Below are 11,780 nucleotides of genomic sequence, written 5' to 3' on the forward strand. Positions count from 1 at the left end.
TTCTCTCATAATTTCTCTTTTCTCTCATATATTGCTGAATCTTTGTCTTTCACTGTCTCTCTGTCACTCTTGCTGTCACTCCGTCTATATCTATGTATAGTTATGTATGTCTCATTCCGTCATGTCTTTCACTTTTGCTTCTCACAATTACTCACACTGACTCAATCACTTTCTCTCAACTCAGTCTCACTTACTATGCAACAATCTGAATCGCTTCCTTTCACTTACCGCTTCTCACTCTCTCTGCATTCCTTCTATCTTTGACTTTCTGTGTCTGTCATTCTTCCCCGTAGTTTCTTACTCTTTCAAACGTTCTGTTTTTCTGTCTCTGTCTGTCATGCTCTTTGTTTCGCTGCCTGGCTCTCTCCACTTCTCTCATTCTCTCTCATTCCTCTCTTTGACGTTCACACACACTGTCTCGTGCTCTCGATCTCTCTTTCTGTCTCTGTCTGTCTCTCTCACTTTTTCAATGTTGCTGTCTGGTTTCTTTGTCGACAGCCTTCACACTGATTTGCACTTCTGATTCCGGATTCTGCTCTCACTGAATTTTTTCTAGTAGATTTTCCTATCAAACATCTTCCTTGCTCATACGTCAGGATTATATCCCCGGCTTCACCTTCTTTACACCGAAGTGCACGGCTCGTGTTTGAGGGTTCGTCTTGGGTGGTGCTGTTCAGCGCCGAGATATTTTGAGAAACGATTCTGGACATGGTCCGTCCTAATTCTCTGGAGCTGACGTATTCTGTATCGAACAGACATACAACAACATGTTTAGAGTGCCCTCCTTCCTTGGAAGGAACTCAGCAGGCGGAATCCGTGATCACTTTAAATCATTAACATGTGTACTCACCCTTCAGTACAACCTGGGCTTGCTCCACCTCACTGTATCGCATTTCAGAGACTGTCGATATTTCACCACCTTCTTCACTGAATCAAACTGCTAATCATTTTCCCCAATCCCACAGTGCATCGGAGAAATGACTATTCGAAGGTTTCTCTTCTGAATCTCTGTGGTAGAGAAGTATAATACTGAATAGTGTGGACTGAGTGGATATTGGGAAGATGTTTTCATTGGTAGGAGAGAAGAGGATCCTCGGGCATACCCTTAGAGTAAAGGGACGACCATTTATAACGAAGATAATGAGATTTTTTTTCACCCAAAGATTTGTGAATCTATGGAATTCATTGCCACCACGACTGTGGAGATCAGGTCAGTTAATATATTTTATACAGAGATAATTAGTTTCTGAGTATTATGGGGGACAAGGATTATGGGGAGAAAGCAGGAGAATGGGGCAGATAACCCTATCGGCCACGAGTGAATGGTAGATCAGACTCGATGGGCTGAATGGCCTAACTTCTCCTCCTATGTCTTTTGTCCATTCGGTCGATCGAGACCACACCGACACTAAGCAGCATTCTGGCCTGTGGTTTTGCAGAGCTAATGTACCCAGCCTGCACATCCTTGTCACATTGCGGAGAAACTTCCCATGGTCAGTCCACCTGAGTCTGCAAAGCTTTCAACTGTGGGAGGAAACAGGAGCAGCGGGAGGAAACACATGCTGACACAGGGAGAATCTGCAAAATCCAGTCTGACAGTCATCAAGTGTGGAATCGAACCCGTGTGCATGCCGCTGCGAGGCAGCAATGCTAACCACTGAGTGAAAGTGCTGCACGCATTCCTGGTAGACAGAAATCTGGAGAATATTTTCCTCCACAGGAGCAGAAGTCGGCCATTGAGCACATCACATCTGTTGTGCCATTTGGTGGGACCACGGCTGATCTGACCAACCACTGCTGCACCTTCCCTGTCTTCCCACATTAACCCACAATTCCCTCACTGTTTAAGAATCTCTCTCTCTTTGTCACTCTTCAATATATTGAATAACCCAGCATCATCAGCCCTCCGTGGTAAACAACTGAATTGTTTCACCCACCTCCTCGAGCAGAATAACTCCAATTGTTTGGAGCTCCCACGGCACTGACCCTCGGATATTACTTACACCCTCAGTGCTGACCATCTGACAGTGCCTATTCCCTCAGCACTGACCCTCCAACAGTGCCCACTGCCTCAACATTGATCTTCTGACAATGCCGAATCCATCAGCACTCACCTTCCGACCCTCAGTACTGAAACTCCAACAGTGAGGAGTTCAGTCAGCAATGACTCTCTCACGGTGTGACTCACCCTCATCCTTGCTCCTCCAACAGTGCAGCACTCCCTGAGCACTGACCCTCTGACAGTGCGGCATTCCCTCAGCACTGACCCACCGACACTGCTGCGTTCACTCAGCATTGACCCTTCGCATTTGTGGTGCTCCCTCAGAACTCACTGCCCAATAGTGCTGAGTACCCTCAGCACTGACTCTCGAACAGTGCAGAGCTCCCTCAGCACTGACCCTCTGACAGTGCAATGCTCCTTCAGCGCTGGCCCTCTAACAGTGCAATGTTCCCTCAGAGCTGACCCTCCGATATTTCAACGACCTCAGCAATGACCCTCTTACTGTGGCCAATCACTCACCACTGAACTTCCGACATTGCCCACTCCTTCAGCAGTCACTCTTGCACAGTTCAGCGCTCCCTCAGCACTGACTACCTACCAGTATGGGACCTCCTCAGAACTCCATCCGACAGTGCAAATCTCCCACAGCCCTGACCCTCTGACAGTGTGTTACTCCCTCAGGTCAGACAGTTCAACAGTGTGACACATCCTCAGCGCTGGCACTCGAACAGTGTAGCACTCCCTCAGCTCTGACACTCCAACAGTGCAGCACTTCCTCAGTGCTGAACCTCCCACAGTGTGGCACTCACTCAGCACTGAAAATATGATAGTGCAAAGCTGTATCAGCACTGACCCCTCAACAGTGAGACACGCCCTCAGCACTTACAATCCGAGTATGAGCCCTGTGAGCACCGGGCCTCGAGCAATGCAGATTTCCTTCAGCACTGTCCCACCAACCGTGGGACACTTTCTCAGCACTGACCCTCTGGCAGTTTCAAACTAGTTCAGCGTGGTCCTCCTCCAGTACGGCGCTCCCTCAGCACTGACCGTCCTCGAGTACCCACTGCCTCAGCGCTGACATTCCAACAGTGCAGCAATCCTTCAGCACTGATCCTCTGACAGTGTCTCCTCCCTCAGCACTGACCGTCTACCTGTACAGCACTTCCTCAGCACTCCATCCGACAGTGCAAATCTCCCTCAGCTCTGACCCTCTGACAGTGTGGTACTCCCTCAGCTCAGACAGTCCGACAGTGTGACACTTCCTCAGCGCTGACACTCCAACAGTGCAGCACTCCCTCAGCTCTGACACTCCAACAGTGCAGCACTCCTTCAGTGCTGAACCTCCCACAGTGCGGTACTCGCTCAGCAGTGACCTTCTGACAGTGTCAGACTTGTTCAGCGTGGTCCTCCTCCAGTGCAGCGCTCCCTCAGCACTGACCGTCCTAGAGTACCCGCTGCCTCAGGGCTGACATTCCAACAGTGCAGCACTCCTTCAGCATTGATCCTCTGATAGTTCGGAATTCCCTCAGCAGTGACCTTCCAACAGTGCTCACTGACACAGCGCTGACCCAGATACCATGTGGCAATTGCCTATTACTGACCCTGCGATGGTTTGGCCGTCCCTCAACGATATCACTGACAGTGCGGGCACCTTCAGTACATATGGTCTGGTAGTGCCCACCTCTTCAGCGCTCTAAAAATCTCACGTTACCATAGCATTTACATTCCAACTTTGCGGAGATCTTCGACAGTATGGCACTCCCACACCACTGACCCTGCAACAGTGGGACACTCCCTCCAACAGAGCAGAGCAGCCTCAACACTAAATCAATGATATAGCCGTGCTAGCTCTTTACTGATTTGCTGACAGTGGCACACATGCTCAGGACTGATCATCCAACAGTGCGACACTCCCTCAGCGCTGGCCCGCTGACACAACCGAGATCCCTCACCCTGTTCCTGTGTCCGTGCAGCAAACTCTCTTGGCTGAGCCTTGGAAAGCCTTACGTTTCCTCAGCACTGACCTAATAAAATTGCAGCACTCCATCAGCACTGATCCTCCAAATTGCGCTCTCCCATAGCATTGATCCTCGACAGTGTGTGCTGCCTCAGCACTGACCCTCCAACAGTGCAGCGCTCCCTCAGCACTGACCTTCCAACAGAGTTGTGCTCCCTCAGCACTGACCATCCGAACATGTGCAGCTCCATGAGCACTGAGCCTCTGATAATGTGAGCTTCCACAGCACTGACTTTCCAAAAGTGCAGCGTTCCCTTGGACCTTACCCTCCAACAGTGTGGTGCTCCCATAACACGAATCCGACAATGGTGCACTGTCACTCAGCACTTTCCATCCATCAGTTCGCCGCTACCTCATCACTGACCCTCTAACAGCGCCCCACTACGTCACGACTGCCCCACTGACAGTGGGACACTGCCTCAGCTCTGACTCTGACAACGCAGAGCTCCCTTGGCACTGAACTTTAAATGGTGCCACATTTCCTGGTCACTGACCCACCGACAATGTGGAGCTCCATCATTGCTGACCCTCCGATAGTGTAGTATTTTATCAACACTGGCATCCATAAGTTACGAGCTCCCTCACCACTGACACACCAACGGTGCTGCGCTTCCTCATCACTAGCACTCTGACAGCGCGGCGCTGCCTCAGCACTGACCCTCCAACAATACAGCGCTCCCTCAGCACCGAGCTTCCCACGGTGCCCACTGTGACAACATTGATCCGGCGACCAAGCAGTTCACACTCAGCACTGACCGTCTGGCAATTCAGAGCTCCATCAGCACTTCTCCTTACAGTGCTGGACCCCATCAGCAATGACGCTCTGAAAGTGCTCTCTCCCTCAGCATTGATCATCCAACATTGCCCACTCCTTCAGCATGATCCTCTGACAGTGTTGGACTCTATCAGCACTGACCTGTTCTTCCCCAGCACTGAACTTCCAATGGTGCGGTTATCCCACAGCACTGAGTCTCTGATGATGTGGAGATTCTTCAGCACTAACATTCCAATAGTGCAGAGTTCCCTCAGCACTGTCTCTTCGGCATTGTGAAACTGCCTCAGCCCTGACGACTCTGAAAGTGAGACATTTCCTCAACACTGACCATCCAACAGTGGGACACCCTCTCAGCACTGACTTCCGAGAGTGTGGTACTCCCTAACAATTGACTCTCTGAAAATGCCCACTTCCTGCGTGCTCAACGTCCAAAAGAGCCCACACCCATCCCTCTGACTGCTAAAGAGTGCCCACTGACACAACACTAACCATACAACTGTATCGCGCTTCCTCAGCAATGACGCTCCGACAGTGTGGAGCTCGCATTGCACTGATCCACCAGCTGTTCGTAGCTTCCTCAGCACTGACCCTATGACAGTGCCACTGTCCCTCAACACTGACAGTCAGAAAATGAAGAGCTTGCACGCTACTGCGATTTCGACAGTGTGATACTCCCACAGCACAAAGCCTCCAGCACTGCAGCACTGACATTCCGACTGTGCCACACTCACTCAGCCGTGACACTCTGACAGTTTGGAGCTCAGTCAGCATGTGCTCCCCAGTTGTGCGGAGATCCCTCAAAAGTGAAAGTCTAACAGTGTGGGGCTCACTCCCCACTGAATCTTCGACAATGTATCACTCTCTCAGCACTGACCCTCGAACAGTGCGACAATCATTCAGGACTGATCCAATGACAGTGCTGCACTTCCTCTGCAATTAGCCTCTGACAGTGCGACACTCTGTCTGCACTAACCCACTATCAGTGCAGCTCTCCCTCAGCACTGACCTTCTGACAGTGTGGCACTCCATCAGCACTGACCCTCTGTGAGTGCCACAGTTCCGCAGCACTGACCCTCCAATTATTTGAAGCTCCATCAACACTAAACATCCGACAGAACCGCAGTCCCACAGCACTGACCCTCCAATGTAGGACACTTCCTCAGTGCTCACCCTCCGACAATGCTGATTCCGTCACCATTGACCCTCTGACAGTGTGCACCTCCCTCAGCACTGACCATCAGACTGTGCGGCACTCCCTCACCACTGATTTTCCAACATGCAGCACCCTCTCAACAATTAACCTCCATCAGAGAATAATTCCCTCAGGCTGACCACTTAACCATGTCACACCCACTCTGCACTGACCATCCAACAGTACGGCGCTCCCTCAGCACTCTCCTTCTAACCTTGCGGCGCTGCCTCAGCATAGCTGGTCCAGTAGGGTGGCATACCTTTCGGGCTGTCCCTCTGAGAGTACCACACTACCTCAGTATGAATCATCTGAAAGTGCCTACACCCTGAATCCTGATACTTCGATGATGCAGACAACCATCAGCACTGATTATCAGGCCGTGTGACACTCACACAGCATGGACTCTCTGACAATGCCGCACTGCCACAGCACTGAACATCCGACAGAGCGGCGCCGCTGCAGCACTGTAAATAAGACTGTGGGATATTTGATTCAGCACTGACCATCAGAACGTGCAGCAGCACTGACTTTTCGACAGCGTGGTATTCCCTCTGCTCTGAACCCCCGTCAGTGTGACACTCCGCCATTACCAGTTCCCTCAGCACTGACCCTCTGAGAGTATGACACTCCCTCCGTACTGACCTTCTGACGGTGCGAACTCCCTCCAAACTGACCTTCGGAATGTTCCTGCTCTTTAAGCACTTACCCTCCAACAGTGCGGCATTCTCTCTGCACTAATCCTCCGACAGTGCAGAGATCGCGCAGCACTGTACCCCTGACAGTGTGGCATTCCCTTAACAATGAGTGTCCAACATTGAATCAGTCCCTCAGCACTGACCCTCCGTCAGTGCGACACACACTTCACACTGACTTTCTGAACATGTGGCACTCCCTCAGCACTGACCCCCCAACAGTGCTGCACTCCCTCAGCACTGACCCCCCAACAGTGCAGCACTCCCTCAGCACTGACCCCCCAACAGTGCTTCACTCCCTCAGCACTGACCCCCCAACAGTGCTGCACTCCCTCAGCACTGACCCCCCAACAGTGCTGCACTCCCTCAGCACTGACCCCCCAACAGTGCTGCACTCCCTCAGCACTGACCCCCCAACAGTGCTGCACTCCCTCAGCACCCTGATCCTGGTGAGTAACAAGAGACAGACAATACACAGAGATCAATGCAATGAATTTTATTTCCTTGTTTTAAAAATAACAGTGTGTCAGAATATCATCGTGTCTACGTGATTGAGCTAAAACAGAATTTCAGAATGGGCAGACAGCATTAGTTGAACCTCAGTCATCCCTTGCCCTGTGACACTTTTTGTTTTCCCTTCCTCAGCTTTTCCAGCAGCAGTACTTGTTACCGGCACATATCCCATTGAGGGTAGTCTCACTGTTGTCACACTGCCTTTGTTTACAAGTTGCACCCAAACTCTTACAATCGCTGAAGAAACCTGGGAAAAGAAAACGCCTTTCATTATTATCAACAGTCAGTGCTATAAGTAGCGTGCAGCCAACAGTGCAGTGTAGTTCCACAGAGCGATAGGGAAAGAAGAGCTATCCAAAGTGCTCGAAGTCTGTTATAACCGATACTGAGAACACAACTGTGTACTGTGCGAATGTGTGGTGTAAATAAGTAAAATCGAGAGCAGAATTGTGCACAATGATTTTGTAACGAGAAATACAGCTAGCAGAATTGTGAACTGTTTCTTACATTTGCTGCAGTTGAGTGATATTGAGAGCAGAATTCTCCATTGCGCATTTTATGTAGTACAACTGAGAAATGTTGAGAGAAGATTTTTGTATTGTACATTATATGTGGTGTAAGTGAGGGACATTAAGAGCATAATTGTGCATAGTTATTTTTCTGTATGTTATAACTGAGAGATATTGAGAGCAGAATTGTGCACGGTTATTTATATGTTGTGTAATGGAGAAATATTGCGAGCAGAATTGTGCACTGTGTTTTAGGTACTGTAAAAGTGAGGGATACCGAGAGCAGGAATGTGGTGCTTGTTTAAGGATATCAGCTATGATACATAAAGTGGAGATGTACCCTTATGCCAAATGGAAACCAACTTTTCAATCGGCTGAATAAGGTTTAGTTTGGAGACGGGGTGACTGTTACCTGAGACATGATAATCCATCTGCTATTGCGACTTCTAAAAGGATGAAACTTTCTATCTAAACTTTGAAATTCCAACTTCCCAACAATTCTTGTGCTGTAAGAAAGCTACTTGACGTTTTTTGGAAATGTCCACGTTCTTTGAGTTAACTGTATACTTGGAACATCATCTGAATACATCCATGGATAAGCCTCAATGACAGCAGAAACAGAACAGTTTGGCACTTCTGGCATAACAAGCTCGGTTTCAGTCTGGGATCTTAAGTTTTCCTGTTTGTCCACAGCTGGGATCATTTCAATTTGTAGATCATAGCAGTGCACAGTTCTCCGCGTGGTCACACGATTGGAAGCAAAATTCTGAGAGGACATACCAGCTCATTTTAAAGCAGGGATGTCAAGAAATCTGCCATGGTGTCTAACGAGACCATGTGTAACAAACTCTGGGACAGGGCATCAGGCATTGCATAAACATCATTTTGTTTCAAGAAATGGCTTAAAGGGAGAGAGATAGAGAGCGAGAAATAGAGAGCGAGATACAGAGAGAGCGGGAGAGATAGACGGAGAGAGGCAGGCAGATAGAGACGCAGAGACTGAGATAGTGACAGATTTGAAAGAGAAACAGAGAGAGATAGTGATAGAGACAGATAGAAAGAGAGTGAGAAAATGCAGATATGCAGAAACACAGCTAAGTACAGTGATGAACTGAAAGAAAGATCATGAAGTGTAGCAGAGACAGAGACAGGGATAGAGATAGAAATCGAGAGACAAATGGAGAGACTGAGAGCAACGGAGATAAAAAAAAGATAGAGAAAGACGGAGACAGAGAGAGAAAAAAGTGTGCATGAGAGCGACAGAGGTGTGGGGGACAGTTTAAAGGAGATTTGAGGATAAAGTTTCATTGTAGTAGTCCCCTCTCAACTTAAATGCATAGCCTCTGATATCAGACATTTCAACTCCAGGAAAAAAAAGATTCTGACCGTTAACTCTATCTATGCATCTCATAATTTTATGGACTTCGACCACGTCTGCCCTCAGCCTCCGCCGCTCCAGGGAAAATATTCTTCAATGATGTAGAGGTGTCAGTGTTGGACTGGGGTGGGCAAAGGTAAAAAGTGGACAACACAATTTTATAGTCCAAAACGTTTACTTGAAAGCCTTGTTTACGAAGCGCTACTCCTTCGTCAGTTCGCTGCTCGGGCAGGATCATAGGATACAGAATGAATCGAATTTGATCTAAGTACTTCAAATAAAACTGTTAGATATTAACCTGTTTGTGAGTGATCTTTAACTGAGTTTTCTGGCCTATCCTTTATAGTTCATAACCTCTAATCCAGGCAACATCCAGGTAATCCACTTTTGCATCCAGTCCATTGCTTTCACATCTTTCAAATAATTGTGGTGATCCGCATTGAATGCAACATTGTAGGTGTTGCTCAAACAAATTCTTATAAAGCTACAGCATGATATCCTGCCTCTTGTACTCAATTACCAGACCAATAAAGGCGATCCTGTCATATTCCTTCTTTGTGATCTTATCTACTGGCACATCTACTTTCAGGGAGCCATTGACTTGAATCCCAAGATCCCTCCGTACATCAATGCTGTTCAGTTCCCTGTACATGTCGACTTAACTCTTGAACTCCCCACAAGTGCGGCGCCTCATGCTTACCATCATTCAATGTGTCGAAGGGTCTGAGATAGGGGGATCTGTAATCAGGAAAGAAATCAGAGCTGTTGCGGAGAGTCCTTAGAGTGGAATTGAAGATGATCAGTAGAGCCAGGATCTTCTTCAACAGCGGAACAGAGTAGATGGGCCACACAGCCTATTTGTACTCCCTACACCTTATGATCTTAGAAAGGTAATGTTCACCGCAGCCTCTCTGTGGGTGGGGAGAGGAGAGAGAGGAAGGAGTGAAGGAAGTCTGAACGGATTTTTAATTACAAAGACATGGAATCACCCGCAACCAGAAGGAGGCCGTTCGGCCGGCTTGTCCATGCCAGCTCTGCAATTGGGCAGTTCACCCAGCGCCATTCCGTAGCTTCTTTGTCATTCTTTTCCACATAACCACATCCAGGAGGCTTCTGTTCACACTACCCAACTCCCACTGGCAGGACGCTCGTTTTCCAAAACCCTCAGTGAGGGAGGTTTTCCTCCCAAACTGAGTATTTCTGCCTCCTTTGCCACTTCCCTGAGCCCACTAGTTTATAATCCTGGTTCATAAACCGAACACACGGTGACTCAGGAAAGATTAGTAAGGAAGGTTTTGATTGCGCTGCACTTTTTCACCTTAACAGAACCGACCTGAGATGCCGCAGAAACAAGCCAAAGCAGCCCTGACGCAAATAAAAGGCAGCACAGGCTGAATGGGCAGAATGGCCTCCTCGTTTTCTCCCCTACACCCACACCCAGAATGTTCCTTTGCGATTTGCACTGACCTCCCAAATAAATGCCGCTTCGCAGTATCCTGTCAGCAATGTTGGGCTGCGCCAGCACCAAGACACAAACAAGCAAGATTAGAGGTGTCCACATCATCAGTCTTGCTACTCCGAGCTATAATGATCAAGCTGGCACACTGCTGTTGTTTATACGGACTCAAAGAGTCTACTGATACACACACCCCCTACAACCACACACACACGAACACACACGGATACACACACACGCAGACACACAGACACACAAACACAGAGACACACACTCCCTGCAACCACATACACATAGACACACACCGAGAGACACATACAAAACCCACATGCCCACACTCCTACACACCCAAACACACACCACCGACACACACAAGCACCCACTCACCCAGATACACAAACACACACACCTTACCCATACAACCCCACACATCCACACCCACAAACACGGACAAAAAAACCCCACCCAACACACAGACACACCCTCACACACACATACTTACACCCTGACACACGCACCCCCTCACACATACACCCTCACACAAAGACACACACCCAGACACACACTCACACACATGCTACCCCTCACTCACACACTCACGAAAACACAGACACACACCCACGCACAGACACACACACACTCATGCACACACACCCACACCTCCCACACACAACACCCCGCTGTTGTTCAGATAGAATCAGTCACCCGTGGGTAATACTCACGCATGTGTCTCAGCAGACGCTGTAACTCAGTTCCCCTACCGCCAGGATGGCCTCAACGATGATATTTGTTGCTTGTCACACGGCAGGTAACCAGACAAGCTCGACACATCGCCCCCCACACACGCTCTTACAACAATCAAACACGCACACATACGCACACACTCACACATTCACGCACACACTCACACTGACGCCCTCTCACACACTTACACTGTCACACTCACACCTAAATACATACATTCACCCAATCACACACACTCACCCAATCACGCATTTACACAGACTCTCTCCCACACAGAGACTCACATATACACACTCACGTGTGCACGCACACTCTTCCCACACACAGTGTCAGTCACACACAATAACCCAGATCCTCTCCGACAAAATCACACATGCACAGGTGCTTTCAGAACCCTTCCCATACTCTCACCAGCACACACTAAGACAGGCCTTCGTCCCAAACCCTGACACACATTTACACAGACCCTTCTTCGACATACTTACTCCTCTCCTCACACAAA

The sequence above is a fragment of the Chiloscyllium punctatum genome, chromosome 51, assembly GCF_047496795.1.
Source record: "Chiloscyllium punctatum isolate Juve2018m chromosome 51, sChiPun1.3, whole genome shotgun sequence".
Taxonomy (NCBI): Eukaryota; Metazoa; Chordata; class Chondrichthyes; order Orectolobiformes; family Hemiscylliidae; genus Chiloscyllium; species Chiloscyllium punctatum.